The sequence below is a fragment of the Protopterus annectens genome, chromosome 2.part1 (genome assembly GCF_019279795.1).
Source record: "Protopterus annectens isolate FY-2018-M chromosome 2.part1, PAN1.0, whole genome shotgun sequence".
Taxonomy (NCBI): domain Eukaryota; kingdom Metazoa; phylum Chordata; order Ceratodontiformes; family Protopteridae; genus Protopterus; species Protopterus annectens.
Window position 1 is genome coordinate 1492402315 of NC_056729.1, and position 20448 is coordinate 1492422762.

Consider the following 20448-nt stretch of genomic DNA (forward strand, 5'->3'; position numbering starts at 1 on the left):
GAGATAAATGTTTTATAATGTCTTTTAATTGCTTTCCATTTATAGGAATATAACCTGCTGAGCTTAACAAATTAAGCATTGCATCAGTGTAAAATTTGGTGTCTATAACTACGACACCTCCACCTTTATCTGCATGTTTAATGACAATATTCATATTTCTAACTAGTTGCTTAAGTGCTTGTCTCTCATCTGATGTTAAATTATAATATTTATAATATTTGTTCATAGCTCCTTCATTACATTGGTATTGAACTTACCTATAGATCTCCCACTCCACCGCTTTCTCAAAAGCCAGTTCTATGGGGTTGCTGACTGGCACAAACATACTGTTTTTTTTAAGGAGTTAGAAATATAATTACTATTACCAAAGGTTAGCTTCAAGTTAAGCATATGTATAATCTGTTTGAGTTCAATAATAGTTTATGATATAACCATTTTCTGTGAAGGTATAAAAGTAAGACCTTTAGATAGTAGAGATAATTCTTCCTTATTTAACATGTATGATGAAAGGTTAAAAACAGAATTTACCATATTAGTCAAGTCCTGCATTGACTGTGTGTTACCGGACACTGTGTATTGTTTTCTGCAATGGATTCCTGTTGTGGGATTTCCTCTTGGCTCTCAGTTCAGACATTGGTAACAGTTCATCCACTAAAAGGGAAAAATTCCAAGGATCTAATGCTGAAACATTGTTTGCATCAACAATAGCAACTTGTTGTTTCTGCTGGGGTTCTAGCTCTTCATTTATGTTATGCCTGTCAATAATTCACTCCTTTATTACTCATGACTGCATGATGGTAGTCCTCTTGGGCCAAGTAAAAACATTTCCTGATTTAAAATCAGCTATGTCCCTATGAAATTTCTTTCTTTTTGTGACAATTAAACATTGTTCAAAGACTACAATCTGATCCAGAGTTCTTGTAGAAGTTTAGAATGCTTATTAAGTTGGATGTCAGAAATTAGGTCAGTATGAAGTGTTTCATTGTCTTCCTGTAGTTGTTTTTCAATTGGCTCAAAGAATGCTAGCATAAGCTCCATGTATATAAAGGAGCAGCTGAGATTGACCATTTGCCATAGTCTCAAGAGGTCTGGATACCTGCTCCTATGTGATGGCATCTTTAATCTCCTAAGACCTCTGGGTACAATTTTCAGCTGCAGATAGATGGAGAAACTGAATTGTTGCCATTGCAGACACTTGAATATAAACATGGAGTGTTCAAATTGTTGTAGTTTACAAAGAAATTGCTGTAACAGTTTAGTACCCTGTCTATCTTGGACACTGGATGGGGGTTGACCTCATCTAAGTCCATAAGCAGAGGATTCCCATTAATGTTGATCAAATTATGAATTGAAGTCAGGATTAAAGCAGGCATATTACTTGTAGAGGGTATCCCAATCCTGTTATGTTCACCACACCCACCATAAACAGAGTAAATCCAAAAGTAAAAAAACAGTATTAGTGTAGCGATAAGTATGTATCAATAATGAACACAATACTAGTAAAAAGAAATGGTAATGGAACCACGAACAGTCAACTTAAAACAAAAACTTTAATAAAATGAGGTCAAATAAAATGCTAAAGTTTGAAAACAGTCAAAAACATAATTTACATGGCTACATACTTTAAAATATTAATCTCCATCAAGAAAAAGCACTTAAACACCACTAATTAATACATTAAGATTTGAAAGAGAAAAGGATAACCATTTATATAAGCAAAAGCACAGCATTTAAAATCATCTTCTCTCTCTTTTGTATATCAAACAGTATTTTAACATATACTACTGTACAGTTATAGGTATTTGGAGGGAGTATAGAGTGTCTGTGTGAATGTTGACAAATGTACTGTTTAATTATTATGATTTATTGTATCCAAAATGCAATATTTACTGCACTATTATATACGATTGCTAAGTTTCTCTTTTAGATTATTATGTATTCTAAAGTGACTGAGAAACTTTGGATAAAATAATATTTAACTTAAAGGAGAATAGAAAGTATTACCTTATTTAAGTCATCTCGGGCAGGCAATATGTTATTTCAATGATATTACATAAAAGTATAAGGAAAATTCCCAATTATTTATTTGTCTCTAGGTTTCTTTTCTAATTTGTTTGGCCAGCCATTTTTTCATGCTTGTCTCTTTAAACTGATGCTGCAATCCATTTCTTCAACTGAATTAATAAGTTTTTTTTTAACAAAAGTGGTAGCTTCCTCCTAAGTATCAGATTTTTTTCCTTCTATTAAAGAATCTTAATTTAGCAGGGAAGATCAAGTGAGTTTTGATGCTAGCTTTTTTTCAGGAATTTTAAAAAGGGGAATGTAGGCTTTTCTTTTCAATATTATAATAGAAGAAAAATCATTATCAAATCTGATTTGTGAGTCTCCTAATTTTAGAGGTGAAAGAGACCAGGCACTTTTCAGGACAAGGTTTTTATCTTTACTAGAAAAAAAACTTTACAGTGATGGATCTTGGATGGATAAGTTTCCTGTTTCAAGGAATTATGGCCAAAGATCTGTGTGCTCTTTCTGTACAGAAAGATAGAGCTTCTAGTAGGGTTAATATTTTAGGAATCCATAAAGCTAAAAAGTTCACCATATTTTCCCCTTCCATTTGTTCGGGGATCCCATAGATTCTGATTTTATTTCTTCTGGCTCTATTTTCCAAATCATCTATTTTTATCAATAAGTTTGTAATTTTGTTTTAGTAAGAATTCAATATTTTGTTCTCCCTCAGATAACCTGGAGTCAGTGTCAGAAACAAAGCCTTCTATTGCTGCTTATCTGGATTTTATGTTAAGGATGTCACTTATTAGTGCATTTTGTTTGGAGCTGTTTTCTTTTATTTTGTCTGCTTTATAATCCAATTTGTCTATTTTGAGAACCAAGAAAGGATAGACTTCAGCTCTTTCTTCATTGTAGTGTTGTGTTGAGCAGTGTTAGAATGATTCATCTTCCTTCAGAGATATTCTCCTTGTTTCTTTCCTCTTGAAGTTTGACAAGATTATATAGGAAATAGCTGATTGTTTACACCAAAATGATCCTGATAGATTCCATTTGTTAGATTCAGAACTCTTAAATGATAATTTATAAAAATTACAAAGAAATCCAGTCAAGAATAATGAAATGAAACAGAGCAGAAATTTTATGCTGTTTTCAGCTTGCCATCCTTGCTATGCCCCCATGTCTTCATCTAGTTTTGTATGAGGAATTAGCCAAATCTGAACATTTTAAGTGTTATTTAATTTAAAAGAAATAAGCAGTATCTTAAATTTCACTCTATATTTTAATGAAGCTAAAATGAATTATTCAGATAAAAACAGCTTAAAAAAGATAATGGTTCTGGATCAAGTAACACAATCATTAAAGATGAAATTGAGCTCACTATGTATTCATACATGTTCAGCATTCATCCAAGCTTAATGAAAGAAACTGTAAGTAAATATCAGATGGTGTATATTTCTAGATTAAGAATATATCATGAACATTTTAGTTAATGGAAATTAATGTAAAGAGCAATTTAAGTAAAAGGTTACTGTGGTGCAAAAGTGGATGAAATAATACAATAAATTAAAGAAAAAAAGAATGGTTATTATATGGAGTTTGCGAGTTCAGCTATTAAAGATAAGGATGATAATATAGGCTTTATGGTGACTCTCTCCCATGATATGCCATGATATGCCTGCTATTGAAAATATTGTTAGTAGATTGTAATTTTGATGTGACATCTGGAAATGGTGACAGTCATAGCTACAGTATCATTTTTTTAAGTATGAAAAGGCAGTAATACTAAGGGCCTCCACCAGGAAAACAAATACATAATTTATCCAATGAAAGAAAAGAAACTTTCAAATGTGCTGACATTGATAATATCAATATGTTATTTAAACTGATGCCTTCCAATGACCTACATGGCAGAATGTTTCATTTTAAAGAATATACTGATTGTATAGCTAAAAAGCTTTGGTATTTGGATATATGTATGATATGTGAAGATTATTATATAGCAAAATATTAACATGAGTTCTTGATCATATATATGAAGAACTGCAGTTAATGGAAAATCGTAATTTAGATAATGCCTTACATAAAAATTAAAATATTTTACATTCAACTTTTCAATATAGTTTAGGAAAGTTTCAGATTTGCAAATATCAATTTGCAGTTGGAACAGTATCATTGGCAGGTGATTTTAAATGTCAGTAAACCACTAGGCCTGAATGAACATACTATTACACTGCTAAAATCAAGGCCAGTAAATTACTGAAGTGTGATTGGCTGATGCTTAGCAATCTTATGTATGGAACCCTATATCAGTATCTTTGTCTGATGAAGTGCCAGATAAGCATAAAAGTAGTGCTTAATAAATGTTTGTCTTTAACAAGTGTTATGTGTATTATTATTTATTTATGCAATTACAATGCAAGCACGATATGCTTGCTATTCAAAATATTATAGCTAATACATGGCAATTTAATGTGACAACAGGAACTGGCAGCAGTCAGTGCAACCGTTCCATATTTTATAACTGTAATACAACAATATACCAATACAATACAAGCAACCATGTGACCGTTATAGTACAAAAAAGTAGGCAAAGAAAAAACACCAGCCTGCCTTGTAACTGTAAGTTATGTAGAAACCAGTAAAGTAGTTAAGGAAAGCATGTAGAACTTGGATAATGTTTTAACCTGATCCAGTTTTAGGAATGATGTTGAATGAATTCAATGTGATGGCCCAGAACCACGCCTGAGCACTTGCTTCAGTCTGTAGATATTACTGAATAGTTATCAAAAGTATGCAAAGAGCAAGGGCACCATAACAGAAAAACAACACTATGGTGAAATACATACTCTAGAAAATAACTACACACAACACTAAACTCAGCTTCAAGGGGGTAACAGCATTACTGTCAGAGAAACATGTACTCAGGAAAGAATCCATAATGGGTTAGTTACAGAGGTATGTCCTTGATCTAGCTACTAGGTAAACCTATACAGCTTCCCACACAGCATGTAATGTACATCTACCTGTAGTGTGATAACTAAGCTAAATTGCAAGTCTGTAATCTGCCAGATGCCCCTAAAGTAGCCATTTAAAGGTTGCATCTCCAGCATGTGTCACACTCAACGCAGAAAAACTGGAATACAACCCTACAAATGGCAGGTAACCAGAAAAAAAAAACAATAATGAAAAGAATATATGTGTTGAAAGTCTGACACTGCCTGGCCTGCATCTAAATTATGGGACCAAGGCTGTACAAAAAAGTGGCCTACACCATGTCTTATGGTTGTACAATCATTTTGTATCCCATCATAATAGTGCACCTCCCTAGAAAGATGGGTATCTGTAAAAACAAATGGAGACCAGGGAGAAGCTGGGTTTGGGAAATGTGTTACACAAGGACAACAGAGTGCTGTGTTAGTGAGGATGAGAGAAATTGCACTGTTTGTGGCCTCATGCAAACAGTTGCTGTCCCAAACCAGCAGTTTTCTCCTAGAAAAATTATGTAATTACATACAATGCAGATTATATGACTTTCATTAAATATACTCAGTGTGTTACTGTAGGAGGCTATAATATAGACCTCTGTTCCAACCTGCCATATGACACACAGTTGTATGTGGTAAGGAAGCAGGCAGCATTAAACAGAGGTAGAGTTTTATACTGTTGTACATATAGGTCACAACTATCTTAAGGCTGTACTTTTGTTCAGCACATTTACATTTTCATCCTATTTATGATTATCACATGTATGTCTTATCTTTGTGGCTATCTGCATGCTGCAGGCTTTAGAAGTTTCTCTGGTCTGAGTGAAATACCTATATCTCCACATGTAATGTACAGGGAAATTTCATGCTACTGTAAAGTGTCACCCACTCTGTGTATAGGATATTTAATTTGGACTTTATTCATTTTATTACTTGTTTGTTCTGAATGCACTGAACAGCCATGGGAAATGTAGTTTAGCAATTGATAAGGAGAAGGGACTTGTGGGTTAGCACCTGCCATCTATCAGGACATATTTGCATGAGATAGTACAGATTACTTGGCTACATGTATGTACTTCATGCCACACCAATGTTCACTAGCATGGTCTTCCCATTTTTATGTCCCCTATGATTGCCCATAGAGGTCAGTGCACTAATGTTCACTTGTGCTGTTGTGTATTTACATAAGAGCAGCCAGCTAGAGAGCCATTGTGACTTTGTGGTAGTGCATTGCGGTCTATGTAAAATGTCTGTCACTTTTTGAATGTTCTTATGTCTCATCTGAAAAGACTACAAGTGTAGTGTATATGTAGTCCAGAGCCATTTTCAAAGAAAGAAACAGATGTAGGGAATACAATGGATAAAAATGTCTCACCTCTGTGGAAACTGATAACATTTGGCAATATGTATGAAAAAGTAAAAGACTGCCTGCCCCTGAGATTCAGAAACATAAAGGCTACTACTGTGATGGCAAGTTGTATAATGTAAGCAGAAGTAATTATCAATTGCTTGGGAAGGCTGGGAGGGTGGCCTAATGGTTAAGGTGTTTGCCTTATAAACACAAGGTGCAGGGTTTGAGTGTCACAAGGGATAATTGTCTAGGCTTAAAATGGCTCACAAGGGTGGTTAGCTTAGTACTAACCTATGAACCTATAAAAATGTAAATTAATTTTAGGGGTTGGGAGGGTGGCCTAATGGTTAAGTTGTTTGCCTTGCAAACACAAGGTACAGGGCTTGAGTCTCACAAGGGATAATTGGCTAGGCTTGCAAGGGCAGCTAACCTATGAACCTATTAAAAAAGGGGCTTGGACTATTAATTATTTAAAAAAAATCCTTTCACATAAATGGTAGTGCCTATGAATTGATAAATGTGCCAGACGTATGGTTACAGAATTCACAAGCAACAGTAGCATGCATATTGCACGCACGTGGGTATGTACAGCCACATACACAACCTTGTTATACTATGAGAATTGCTGAAAGCCACAATTTATGGCTTACAGCAAGGTTCATACTAAGTTTATCCATTTAAATGAGGAGGAAATACAAATACAGAAAAGTCAAAAAGGGACAAGAACAAGCAATGGAAAACACAGAAGGCCGCAGGGAAGAAAAGTGTGGGAGTGGACACGGAAAAGAGGGATGTATGTTTTCTTCTGTACTTGTCTTCATTTCTTTTTTTCAAGAAGGGTAGCTGGTAAAAGATGCAAGGAAAAGTCAGGGAATAGAAAGAGGATACAAGGACTGAATCAGAGGGACATGAGCAAACTTAAAACACAAAGACAAACAGGGGAGGTGGTAATACAAAGCAGAGGTTGACAATGGATAGGTTCAAATACTGACAGAGGAAGGGCAAATGGTGATACTGAGGAGGACTTGGCAACAAACAAGAGGTGGAGGTAACACACAAGGAAGGGGATCACAATGATGGTGGAGAATGTGGAGTCCCAGCTCTCTTTTCACTGCTTTGTGTGAGGCCCAGGTAGAGGTCAGTCATCACTGTGACTGCTTCAGATGGCACATTAGGCATTGCCACGCAGTGATGTCAATCTGCTAGTCACACAAAGATGATCTCCAGATGGCCAATGTGGGAGTTAAGCCACTGGTCCACAAACTCTGCCATCATCTCCTATATCTTCTCTGGGGGTAACAAAATGTTTCCTACTGCCAGTGTCACAAGAGGGAATGACACCACCACTCTCCTGTGATCTAAGGACACAGACCATCAAGGGCACCTTCCGGTCACCTCTCCTGTACTGTGTTTGACCCTGTATAAAATAGCAATTTGAAAGGAGAGAAATAAAACAACAAACATGAAATAAAAACATAAATGAGAAACAGTGATAAAGAAACAGAGAAAAAAAAAATCATTACTATTATATCTGAGTCTGACTATCAGACATACAGGTAACTACAGGTTGACTAAACAACTGTTGGGTTGTGATGATGCCAGAAGTCATTATTGTGATTCAGCATAGAAAGTCATATGCTCCTGTTTGAAGATGTGAGTGCACAAGTGTACTAACATAGTATCAAATACCTTGGGAAGAGGATGTGTGACACTACTGTCAATATGGTCCTGTTGGCCATAAGAGACCATGGAAGGGGTGTGTGATTTTGTCAGTTTAGATATGTCATGATAGCAACAAAGATTGGCTATGCAGATGTGGACACAGTTGCAAACTATACAGGGCAACAGGCTTAATGTGCCATTGTGTCATTCCAAAGGCAAACAAGACAAGGGTAATATCATGTGCAGCTGTTAGCATATGGTGGGCTAGTACTGAAATGTAACCCAGTATTTAGTATGGGACAGAACTATCATAATGTACAAATGCCATGGATATGTCATTTTGAAGTGGCACATGCACAGGATGATGCAAGGCCAGCATGGAGAGATGTGTACCCTGCTTGCAGTAGAAACAGCTGGTCTGGAAATATACACTACATGGTAATGGGCCAACAACCCTGCATGTCTGACACTGCATAGTGGTGGGTATTATGTAAGACCACACTTTTCAGGGCATATGTTCTGCATGTATGTATGTGGGATACCGTGCGAGAATATATACAGAGAGCATGTCAAGCAGTATGTAGTCATGTCATACATAGGTGTTACAGTTGTTTCTCCAGAATTATAACATTGGTTGACATCCTGCTGGTCTGATATACAGAACTTATCTGTAGTATATCAGTAAGCTTACTCACCCCTGTGTCTGAAGAGATACTCTATCTGCCTCTGAAAGAAAAGTCTACTCTCCTCAATCTACACAGAATATGAAAAACGGTGACTCAAAAGACAAGCATCATGAATTAAATGCCCTGTAAGGGCTCTTTTAAATAAGCGTAAATAGTGCAGTAATCTGTTTTACATACTTATTGTACATCTTGGGAGCACTCTCTTTGACTTCTTCTCGCTGGTGTAGAAGGTCAAGATGGTGCCTTGGCACCAGTAGCAGCAGACCCTGAGCCCTTAGAAAGGCTGTGTCATGCATCCACTTTATACTGGGAATCCTCATAAGAGTCCCACAATAGGTGCCTGTAGATAAGCTACAGAAATAGACTACAGTCTGGGTTGGGAGGGTGGCTTAATGGCTAAGGTGTTTGCCTTACAAACAGAAGGTGTATGGTTTGAGTCTCACAAGGAATAATTGGCTAGGCTTAAAATGGCTAGGAAGGGCAGTTAGTTTAGTACTGAACTATGAACTATGAACTCTGCCAGCCTCAAGATCTTCAGAAGCTATAACTACTTATCAGGTCACAGCTCAGAGGAGTATGGTAGCATTTATGTGTCCCCATACACACTGCTGTTGTGGACAGATGCCAGACACCAATGGACTCTCAGTTTGCATAACATGTCTTGTTACCAACATATTATAGCTTAGATATGCATGGGATGGTAAGATGGTGTTAGGGTGTGAACTATGGCTTGTAAGGAGTGTAGCAGAAGTACAACACAGAACCTGCATTTATTTCCATTTCTATACTTTATTACCTGTATAAAGCATGATAATACAACAGTTTTACCTATATTCCATACATGTGGTTTTCCCTTCCCAATGTGCAGCCTTGGTCATGTGTCCATTTCAGAAAAAAAGTGTAATTCGGGGATATTAGCTAAAAATAGTCTCATTGCTATAAGGACTGTTAGAAGCATCAAAATCTGTTGATAAAAACAACTACTGACATTACTTACTTTGCTCATCAAAGTGCAGAATTTGCTTCTGAGCAAGCAGTAAAGTACCTTTATAGTTGTGGAAATGTGCAGATTTCTTAATTTACCAACAATACACATGATTCATGTGACTGGAGGATACTGTTGTACAGTTTGGTTATTACTTTGTACATGTGTTGTAGGTATATGAAAGTGTTTTGTGGAAGGGGTTGAAGCTGTGGGTTTTGCTAACAACAGCTGAAGTCTGTCTGACATGGTACGATATTTGTATGTGTTGTAATGTATGGGTTTAAGTGTGAAATGGGAAGGTTGGATGAGTGTTGAACTACATGGACTATACATCCCAGCTTTAGGCTAAGGGCTCTATGAGTCATCCTCACTGTTGATATCCCTTACTTGCTAAGTGCTCATCGTGATTGCATGTAACTGACAAATGTTAATTTACCATATTGTTTTGAATTTCATGCTAAAACTCTGAGTCAAGAAACGTAATTACAGCAGTCAGCACAGATAAAAATGGAGTCTTGAGACACAGGCAGAAGGAATTTGAAGAAACTTTATCATAAAGTGTCATCAAGTTAACACAGTTAAGAGTATTTTGATAGAAATGCTATTCTGTTAGGAAATAACCATAAGCAATGTCAAGGAAGGCAGTACATGGAACTGACAGTAAGTCTCTGTCTCTCTCTGTCTCTGTCTCTGTCTCTGTCTCTCTCTCTCTCTGTCTCTCTCTCTCTCTGTCACTGACAAAATATCTGTCTGCCATATTAGTACATTCAGGTGAAAAGCTTCAATTAGGCACAGATGTGCACAGGTGGCTTGAATGGAATTCACTCATGTAACATAACCCTGATCATATACATTTATAGCTTCTGATTTATTTTGACACCACATCAATAACATGTTCATTCTCTTACAAGTCAAACTGCTAGAACCAAAGCATGCCAAATATTTATTCCACTTCATTAACCAGGTTAGACCCACTAGTCTAATGGTTTCTTTTCAAGGGAGACCAAAGCTGGTATTCATACTGACTAGGGAAAATATGGCCAGAACCCTGGAAAACTTCCCTTGCTCCTTGTCATAGTGTTTTCTGAGTTCTAGCAAGGATGCTGCTGGGATGGGAGGCAAAATAGCAAAGCAGGGAGCTTCGCTAATATCAAGTGATAGGGAAATGCTGGTGTGCATGTGTTGGTGAGAGATCAGAATGGAAAAGTTGTAGATGAAACTCTCTTGCAAAGCAGAGATGATGCTGCACTGAATGGAAGTTTAGAGGGTCATGAAAAAATTAAGGTGTTGAAGATTCAGTCAGGTGGACTGGATAGAGAGAGTCTGACAAATATGATGCAGAAAGGAGGACCTGCAGAGGATTCTGCTCTGTTGTGGGGTGATGTTACTGGTACGATATTCCACAAGATTGAGAGACAAGAGGATAGTGCATGTGGAACTTTGTTGGGGAAAAGAATGGCTTGCAGTCAGCAAGTGAGGGCAAAATGTCTGCATCAGTTGTGGCAGTGGGAAAAAAGGTTAAGAAAGTGAATGAGCGATACTTCAGAGAATACCATGACCGATGTTAAGGATAACTTCTAAAAAGGTACTGTTACTGCAGGTATTTTTTATGGGATAATCTAATAATACTTACAGAGAATACCATGACCGATGTTAAGGATAACTTCTAAAAAGGTACTGTTACTGCAGGTATTTTTTATGGAATAATCTAATAATACAGAGAATACCATGACCGATGTTAAGGATAACTTCTAAAAAGGTACTGTTACTGCAGGTATTTTTTATGGGATAATCTAATAATACTTACAGAGAATACCATGACCGATGTTAAGGATAACTTCTAAAAAGGCACTGTTACTGCAGGTATTTTTTATGGGATAATCTAATAATACTTACAGAGAATACCATGGCCGATGTTAAGGATAACTTCTAAAAAGGTACTGTTACTGCAGGTATTTTTTATAGGATAATCTAATAATACTTACAGAGAATACCATGACCGATGTTAAGGATAACTTCTAAAAAGGTACTGTTACTGCAGGTATTTTTTATGGGATAATCTAATAATACTTACAGAGAATACCATGACCGATGTTAAGGATAACTTCTAAAAAGGTACTGTTACTGCAGGTATTTTTTATGGGATAATCTAATAATACTTACAGAGAATACCATGACCGATGTTAAGGATAACTTCTAAAAAGGTACTGTTACTGCAGGTATTTTTATGGGATAATCTAATAATCTGAGTAGAGTTTAAACCTTCAGATGTGCAGTCTTTTATACGTTTAGAGAGAGAGAGAGAGAGAAATAGGAATAGATGCCAGAGCCTTCTGATTTTCCAGCACCCATGGTGAGTGTTTTTCCAGCTGTGCTACCGAGACTGCATTTCATTATAACATTGCATAGTTTTTCCTCATGTCTGATACATGCTTCAGTTTTTCACACACACACACACACACACACACACACACACACACACACACACACACACACACACACACACACACACACTGCCTTAATGATATTCCATTGTATTATATTATATGGTCATTTGCATGGCATACTAGCCAAGGTATTTCAAGGCCTAGCACTGTTGCACTGTGTGTCTCTGAATTGTCCACCTCCCACATGTGGCTGCTCATTGATCAAATCCCCTTACTATAATATGGTATTTATTTCCAAATCCCAGGGTGCATATGCAAAGAGAGTAATATCAAGTGAGCAGTTTATTTAGAACTGATAGTGTTGTGTTTGTTTTGAGGTATTGCTGCAACATGTCTTATATAACAGAAACTAAGACAGAAATTAAGTTATGATTCAAGAACTTATGGAGGATTTATTTATTTATTTAACATTTGTTGACCAGGAAAGTCCAACTAGGACAGAGCCTATTTTCAGAGGAGGCCCAGGGAGAAACACTCCAGATGCATTTCTTTGGAATGTGGAAGGAAACTAGAGTATCCGGAAGAAACCAACATGAACACAGGGAGGACATGCAGACTCTGCACAGAAGGCACCCCAGCCAAGAATCGAACAGAAGAACCTCTTCCTGTGAGGCAACATCATTGACTGCTGCACAACTGCACCACCCTTGGATATTAAACTTGACCTTGTAGCTCAGGTGTTGAGCTCTGGGCTAGTAATCTGGGGGTCATGAGTTCAAATTTTTGTCCTAGGTGGCTATGAGCTTAGCATCATATCTCTCAACCACTTAGAACTTAGAGCAAGAAATCTGGAAAAAGCCTAAAATAATGGGGGTCAAATACTGATAAATAGGGACATATTTTAAATATTGCTCTTGCAAACTTAGAAAGTTGCTAGAATAATAGGATTTGTGTTAACATGCATTTTCTGAAGGAATGTATGTCATTATTTAGTGACTTCAGACCTCAGTGATTTGCCAGAAAACCACAAATTTTATGAGGAACAAAAATATGAGTCAACAATCTGGACATTCTGCAAAATCTGGACAGTTGAAAGCTATGCCTAGCATTGAGCAACATTCTACCTTCTCCAAGGATGATGCCACAATATGAGCAAAAAATAATTGACTTCAACAATTGACCAAATTTTGGGGCTCATTCAAATGAGGTCCAATATTTGTCAGCCTGGGAAGATATGATTGGCAAATCACATTTCTTGGCCAGGGGATGGCCTCCATCTGTCCTCTCTAGGGTTTTGATTATTGACCAAGACATTGTCCACTCCTATAGTGCCCTTTTTAGGCAATGCTAACCTGATAAACCTACTAATACCTACCAAATGGTGCACTGCTACAGTCATCCCTCTTCATAAAGGGGGAGCGACTACAGACCTTGGGAATTATCACCCAATTAGCGTGAGGAGTCTGATATGTAAAGCTATGGAGTGCATCATCATGGACCTGATTAAAAAAGATATAGGAAATCTCCAAACTGTAGACCCCACGCAATTTGGCTTTGTGAAAGAGAGATCCTGCCTGCTCAACCTGGTTGACTTCTTTGAGTCAGTCACCAGGGCTGTGGATGAAGGTAAGGCAGTGCATATAGCCTACCTTGATCTGGCCAAGGCCTTTGATACCATTCCTCCCTCAGGAATTATTGATAAACTCAGCAAACTAGGCATCAACCCTTATATCACTAGGTGGGTTGCAAATTGCCTCACAGATAGAACACACAGTGTGAAAGTAGTGGACTCCAAGTCAGACTGCTGACCAGTCACAAGTGGAGTCCCACAGGAATCGGTCCTGGGTCCTCTCCTGTTTGGCATCTACTTCTCAGAAGTCCAGGCCAACACGAAGGGACTCTGGCTGACCACGTTCACAGATGACTGCAAGCTGGGAACCATTATTAACTCCCCAAGTGATGCAGACATCCTATAGAAAGGCCTCACTGAGACCAATGACTGGTGTCAAAACCATGGCCTTAAGCTTAATGCCAGAAAATGCATCATCATCCCCTTTGGTAAAAACTCAGTTCCCACTACTTACCACATCGATGGGAGCCCAATGAACATTGAAAGCATTGTAAGAGATCTGGGGATGCAGGTTGACAGAAACCTCTCCTTCAACCACCACATTGCCACTGTGGTCAGAAAGTCCTTCTATGTGACACACCTCATTATCAAGGGTTTTGCATTCAGGAAGAAAGAGGTCATTGTCTCTCTCTACTCTTCCCTCATTAGACCAATCATTGAGTATAATGCCCCACTTGGCATGTACCTCACTAGACACCTGCAACAGCTGAAGAGGCCACAGAAGTACCTCATGAAGAGGATCATAGGCATTAAACACATGTCCTACATAGACAGACTCAAAAGTCTCCAGTTATTTTCTGTCTCATATCGCCTACTTAGAGGTGAGCTCTGCTTGAGTTACAAAGCCATGTCTGACCAAGCTATGTTAGAAATGCTACATCTAAAGAAATCTCAATCCCTCTGCACCACACACTCCAGAGACCTCAACCTCATTACCACAATCAACAGAACATGCTGGATGGACAGTTTCCTCACCCAGAGACTGCCCATGCTCTGGAATAGACTTCCCATACATGTCAAGCAGAGCACCTCGCTGACCCTCTTCAAGAGAAATATTGATGAGTGGATGGGTAATAGAAAGTTGACCCCGGGGATCACTCCAGTAGCTCTACTTGATAGAGGCAGTGGGAACTAATGTTGGGCAGCACAATGCCAAAACACTTCTATGGGCTAGGCTTGTAAAGGCTCCAGGGCCATTAGCCTAGTACACACCTATGAAGCTATAATATAATGAAGTAAGTAAAGAAAAATATAAAGGTGCTACTGATCAATGCTAGGAGCCTAAGCAAGAAAGTCCACTCCATACAAGCCCTTCTCACCCCAGAGGATGTAGACATCTGTGTAGTGACTTGACACATACTTTAAAATCACAGAGAACATTCCAGCTGTGCAGGGCTATAACACTTTCCAGGCATTGTGCAGGAGAGGAAAAAAAGTGGAGGTATCTCAATCTTCATACATAGAAGACTTACATCAAAGCATGTAAAGCAGGATGATGCACTAGAACTTCTTCATGTCCAAATAATTATTAGTAAGATCCCTTAACATATATTAGCTAGCTGTAGAACTCTCTGTATGACCTAAGAAAGCCACAACTCCTATCTATATGAACTGGAATCACTCATTATTAAACCGAATATCATTTTCCTAGGTGATCTAAACTGAATGGCTATAGTCTGGGAAACATATGTCACCACTAATGCATAAACAAAGATATTCCTGGACTTTGTCAATACAAATGCCCTGGAACAATTAGTTAGAGTACCTACCAAGAGGAAAAGCATCTTGGATCTTCTCCTTACAGACATTGTGGCATCTTTGTCACTTGTTAGATCTGGCTATAAAGCCATCTCCTTCAAAATAAAATTGAAACCAGAGACCCCTTCTGTAGATCAGAGTGCACACCAGAGACCCCTTCTGTAGATCAGAGTGCACATACTGTGTGCTGTGTCTTTAAGAAGCATGTCAAAGACTGAGCGTGCATGTATAAATGTCATGCATGTGCCATTCCTAGTGCCACTTTGAGAGTGCAGCCAGGGAGTGAGCATGTATGATTACAGCAGTTAGTTTGTATATAAGTTACTTAAGTTAAGTCAGTAAACTTCTATCATGATATGTTTGTATAAAATAAAGCTACTTGAACAGAGCCCACAAAGAATGTTCTATTTTGTCCAAAGTAGGAGAGCAGCATGGTGTCAGACATGGGATCACAGGGAATAATATTCTGAGCCATTAGGTGCAGAGATGACAGTGAAGGTAAACTAAAAGAAATGACCATGGAAAAGGGCAAGAAAAGAATCAAAGGTAATGAGAATTTGCACAAACTACTTATTCTATAAAAAGGACAAAACAGGGCATTACAGGGGCACAAGCCGAAGGCTCAGTTTATTAGGCCAAGCACTGTTACAACTTGTCATTTTATGTAGTCCAAAGACCAGTACAGTCTTTATTGGGTCTCAAAGATAGTCTGAGAATGAATCTACTTTCTTTTACCAAAGAAGGTCATCACATAAGTGCATCTCTAGTTCTAATTTTTCTGAAGCCATTTTCTCAAAGTATGCTGATGTTTTCAATGACAAGTTGGGCAAATTTCCAGTTGTGTATTCTATGAAGTTAGACCCAGTAGTCAGCAAGAAGAGTTCTGATAGCTATGCAAGATAAAGTTAAGGCTCAAAAAGATTTTGGTGCAGCGAGGTGTAATTTGTTCAGCTACAGAACCAACTAAATGGGTGTCGTCGATGGAAGCAGCTCACAAAAAAGGCTCAGACTAAATCAGAATATGCATTGATCCATGAGATTTGAACAAAGCATTGAAGAGACTGCATCATCCAATGTGCACTGTTGAAGTGGTCACATCCTTAATACCGAATGCCACTGTTTTTTTTCTGTCTTAGATGCAAAAAGTTAATTTTGGCAAGTCATGCTTAATAGCAAATCTTCCTTACTAACCACTTTTGGTACTCCGTTTGGCAGATACAAATTTCTAAGGATGCCATTTGGAATAAATTCAGCAAGTGAAGTCTTTCAGCATGCAATGGAGCAAATTTTTTGGGATTATCCTTGTGCCATAATAGTAGATGATTTATTGGTCGGAGGCAATGGCAAAGCAGAGAATGATAGAAAGAAACCTAAAGAAAATTCTAGACAGAGCATGTGAAGTAAGCTTGAAGCTCAATCCTCTGAAGTGCAAATTCAGACTTCCAGAAGTTATGTATGTAGGTAATTTATTTACCAGTACTGGCTTGAGACCAGACCCGACCAAGCAAGCAGCTATTCTTGAGATGTCAGCACCAGACAGGGTTTTAGCTCTACAGTGTTTCCTGGGCATGGTCAATTATTTAGGCAAGTTTATACCAGACTTCAGTGAGTTGACAGCACCTTTAAGAGAGCTAACATGCAAAAATGCTGTATGGTCATGGTTAGAACAGCACCAGAATGCATTTGAAGACATCGAGCAGAAAATTACCACTCCACCTACATGAAGATACTACAATGTGTACAAACCAGTTACTCTTTCCTGTGATGCTTCAAAATTTGGTCTTGGTGCAGTCATACTTCAAGTGGGTAGGCCAGTAGCCTATGCATCTAGAACACTTACCCAAACTGAGATGCAGTATGCTTAAATTGAGAAAGGACTTTTGGCAATAGTAGTTGCATGTTCCAAATTTCATGATTATATTTATGGTTGAGCTATTCAGACTGAAACTAACCACCAACCTCTAATCACCATTTTAAAAAAGCCTATGCATTCAGCTCCAGTGAGATTACAAAGAATGATGCTCAAATTGCAAAAGTACAACTTCAAAATGATCTATGAAATGCAAACTACTCTATCTGGCTGATACCTTATCCAGATCACCAGGAAACACAATGGAACAGCTTGACACAGAGAATTTTGACTTTGACATGGTGGCGGTGAGTAATTTTTCTACCACTAGGCTTGATGAGCTGAGAGATCACACAAAGACTGATCCAATGTTGCAAAAGCTCAATCACTACCTTAATGTTGGATGGCCGTCAAAGCAATCTAGTGTACCACCTGAAGTGCAAACCTATTTTCCTTACAGAGATGAAATGTTGATGGAAGATGGCACTATTTTCAAAGGTCCTAAAGTTGTTATTCCTGCTTCCTTACAACATGAATATATTCAGCTTTTGCATTGTGGTCACCCAGGTTCTGCATCCACTAAGAGGCAAGCAAGAGAATTAATATTTTGGCCTTCATTACTAAAAGACATTGATAAAGCACTTTCTTCTTGTTCAGTATGCAATAGTACTAGACCACATTTGCAAAGAGAACCGCTTTGATTAAGTCAAGTTCTTGAACTACCTTGGTCAACAATAGTCACTGATATCTTTGAGTGGAACAATCAAAATTACTTAATATTGGCAGACTTTTATTCAGATTGGTTTGAGATTGATATACTACCTAACCTAACATCCACTGCTGTTATTACTAAGTTGAAACATCATTTCTCAGTCCATGGTAGTCCAAACATAGTTATTTCTGACTATGATACTCAATTTACTAGTTAGTTTAAGAAATTTGCAAGAGAATGGGATCTTGTACATGTTAGTAGCAGTCCTGAATATCCACAGTCAAATGGTCTAGCTGAACGTGCAGTGCAGAGTGCAAAGCAATTACTTGAAAGGTCAAAGTGTGACAATACCACTGCCTTCTTAAATTTGCTTAATCTCAGAAACATACCCCGCGACAATATTCTTGGCTCACCTGCTCAAAGACTTCTTTCCAAGCAAACCAGAACTATGCTGCTGATTAGTTCCAGTTTATTGAGGCCTAAAGCTAAGAACAATAAAACCATCAAGGCTCAATTATTCAATAAACGTTCCATCCAGAAGTCCACTTATGATAAGTCCAGCAGATTTCTTCGTCCGTTGAGGGAAGGAGAGGCAGTGAGAATACAAACAACAAAAGGTTTTGATCGGATTGGTCAAGTTACAGGTATATGTGTCAAGCCGAGATACTACCTTGTAGAATCTGAGGGTGTGGAGTACAGGAGAAATCATAGACATCTTCTTCCTGTACCAGAAGCAACATTGCAACATTATGCTTATGACACTGACTCTAGATCTCAGAGTAAACCAAACGTTGTTCCCATCCCAGAGTGTGTTCTAACTTCTGATTCCATTTCTGTAGATGTACCATATGCTTCAAGATTGAACATTTCGAAGAGACAGCTCCAGTTGCTAAGTCCAATTCCTAGTTTTATGTCACACGATATGGACGAATATCCAGGCCCAGTGTGAAATACGCAGCAACGTGGACTTAACAGTGCATATGTGTATTTAATCTTGTATAAATGCATGATCAAATAATGTCTGTGATATCTGCATGCTAAATAGACCCATAACACTGCATGTTTCATTTAAAGAGGGAGGATGTAGATCAGAGTGCACGTGTTGTGGTGCTGTGTCTTTAAGAAGCATGTCATGTGCAATTTTGAGAGTGCAGCCAGGCAGTGAGCATGTATGACTACAACAGTTAGTTTGTATATAAGTTACTTAAGTTAAGTCAGTAAACTTCTATTGTGATCTGTTTGTATAAAATAAAGCTGCTTGAACAGAACTCACAAAGACTCTTCTGTTGTGTCCAAAGTAGGAGAGTGACACCTTCCACCAAGGTATCTTTGGAAATTTTTCTAAGACAAGCTAACTACAACTAAGTGATACATTGTCAACCTTCAAATTCTCACCAAGCCCAGTTAACTCCACTGAATATGTAGAAATGTACACCACCACAATATACCAAACCTCTGACACAAACCTCCTTGGTGGAACCAAAATATTAACAAGCTTTACAATAAAAGGAAGAGAATTTTGTCTAAAAGCAAGAAAAATAATTCACAGAATGCTAGAGCTCTCATCAATGAAGCGAATAACTAAAGAACTTAAAATTCACCAAAGCCAAGTATGAGGCTAAAATAGCCATCCAAGCAAAAGACAATCACAAGGCCTATTTTAGTTCATAATCTCAAAAGCACAATGTAGGAATACGCTGAACTGATTGTGAAGAATGTTACTAACAATGAGCCAGATAACCTGCTGATCAGTAAATTCAGCTCAAACTTTACCCATCTCTACCCTCTGTCTATCCCTCAAGTTATATCTAAAACTGACTTGCCTCCAGCTATCACACAAGTCTAAATCCTGAAAGTGCCATCAAAAGCCAAAAATATGGGTCCTAAAAATATCACTGGATACAAATTAAATTGCATGAAACACAATTTAGCCACCCCTAACAACATTGTTCAGCTTCGGCCTCCATAACAGATTTTGTACCAAGTGAATAGAGAATAGGTATAGTTACTACCCTACATAAGGGAGGACCTTCCACAGACCCAGTCAATTACAGACCCACTAGTCTGATCAACCTCATATGCAAAGACACGGAAAATAATTATCATGAAATGAATCAATAAGAACACTGAGAACCTCACTGATCCTATTCAAATGCAACCTAGATAACTGGATGAAAGCCCGCAAATTCGCCCCAGGAGTGGCACCCACAACTCTCATGGACAGGGGTAGCCGGTGTTGATCACAGACCTGCTCTGTTCATAAATTCATTCTACGAACTACCCACTAAGAACAAATGGGGATACTTAAGATTACTGTTTTGCATAAGATTTTGTAAATATATCTATAATCTGTTGTGTCTGAGAATACATTTTCGAATCTGCACACAGTTTATCAGTTTAAAAGTTTCCTATTATGCTCTTCAAATTTTTCTTGATC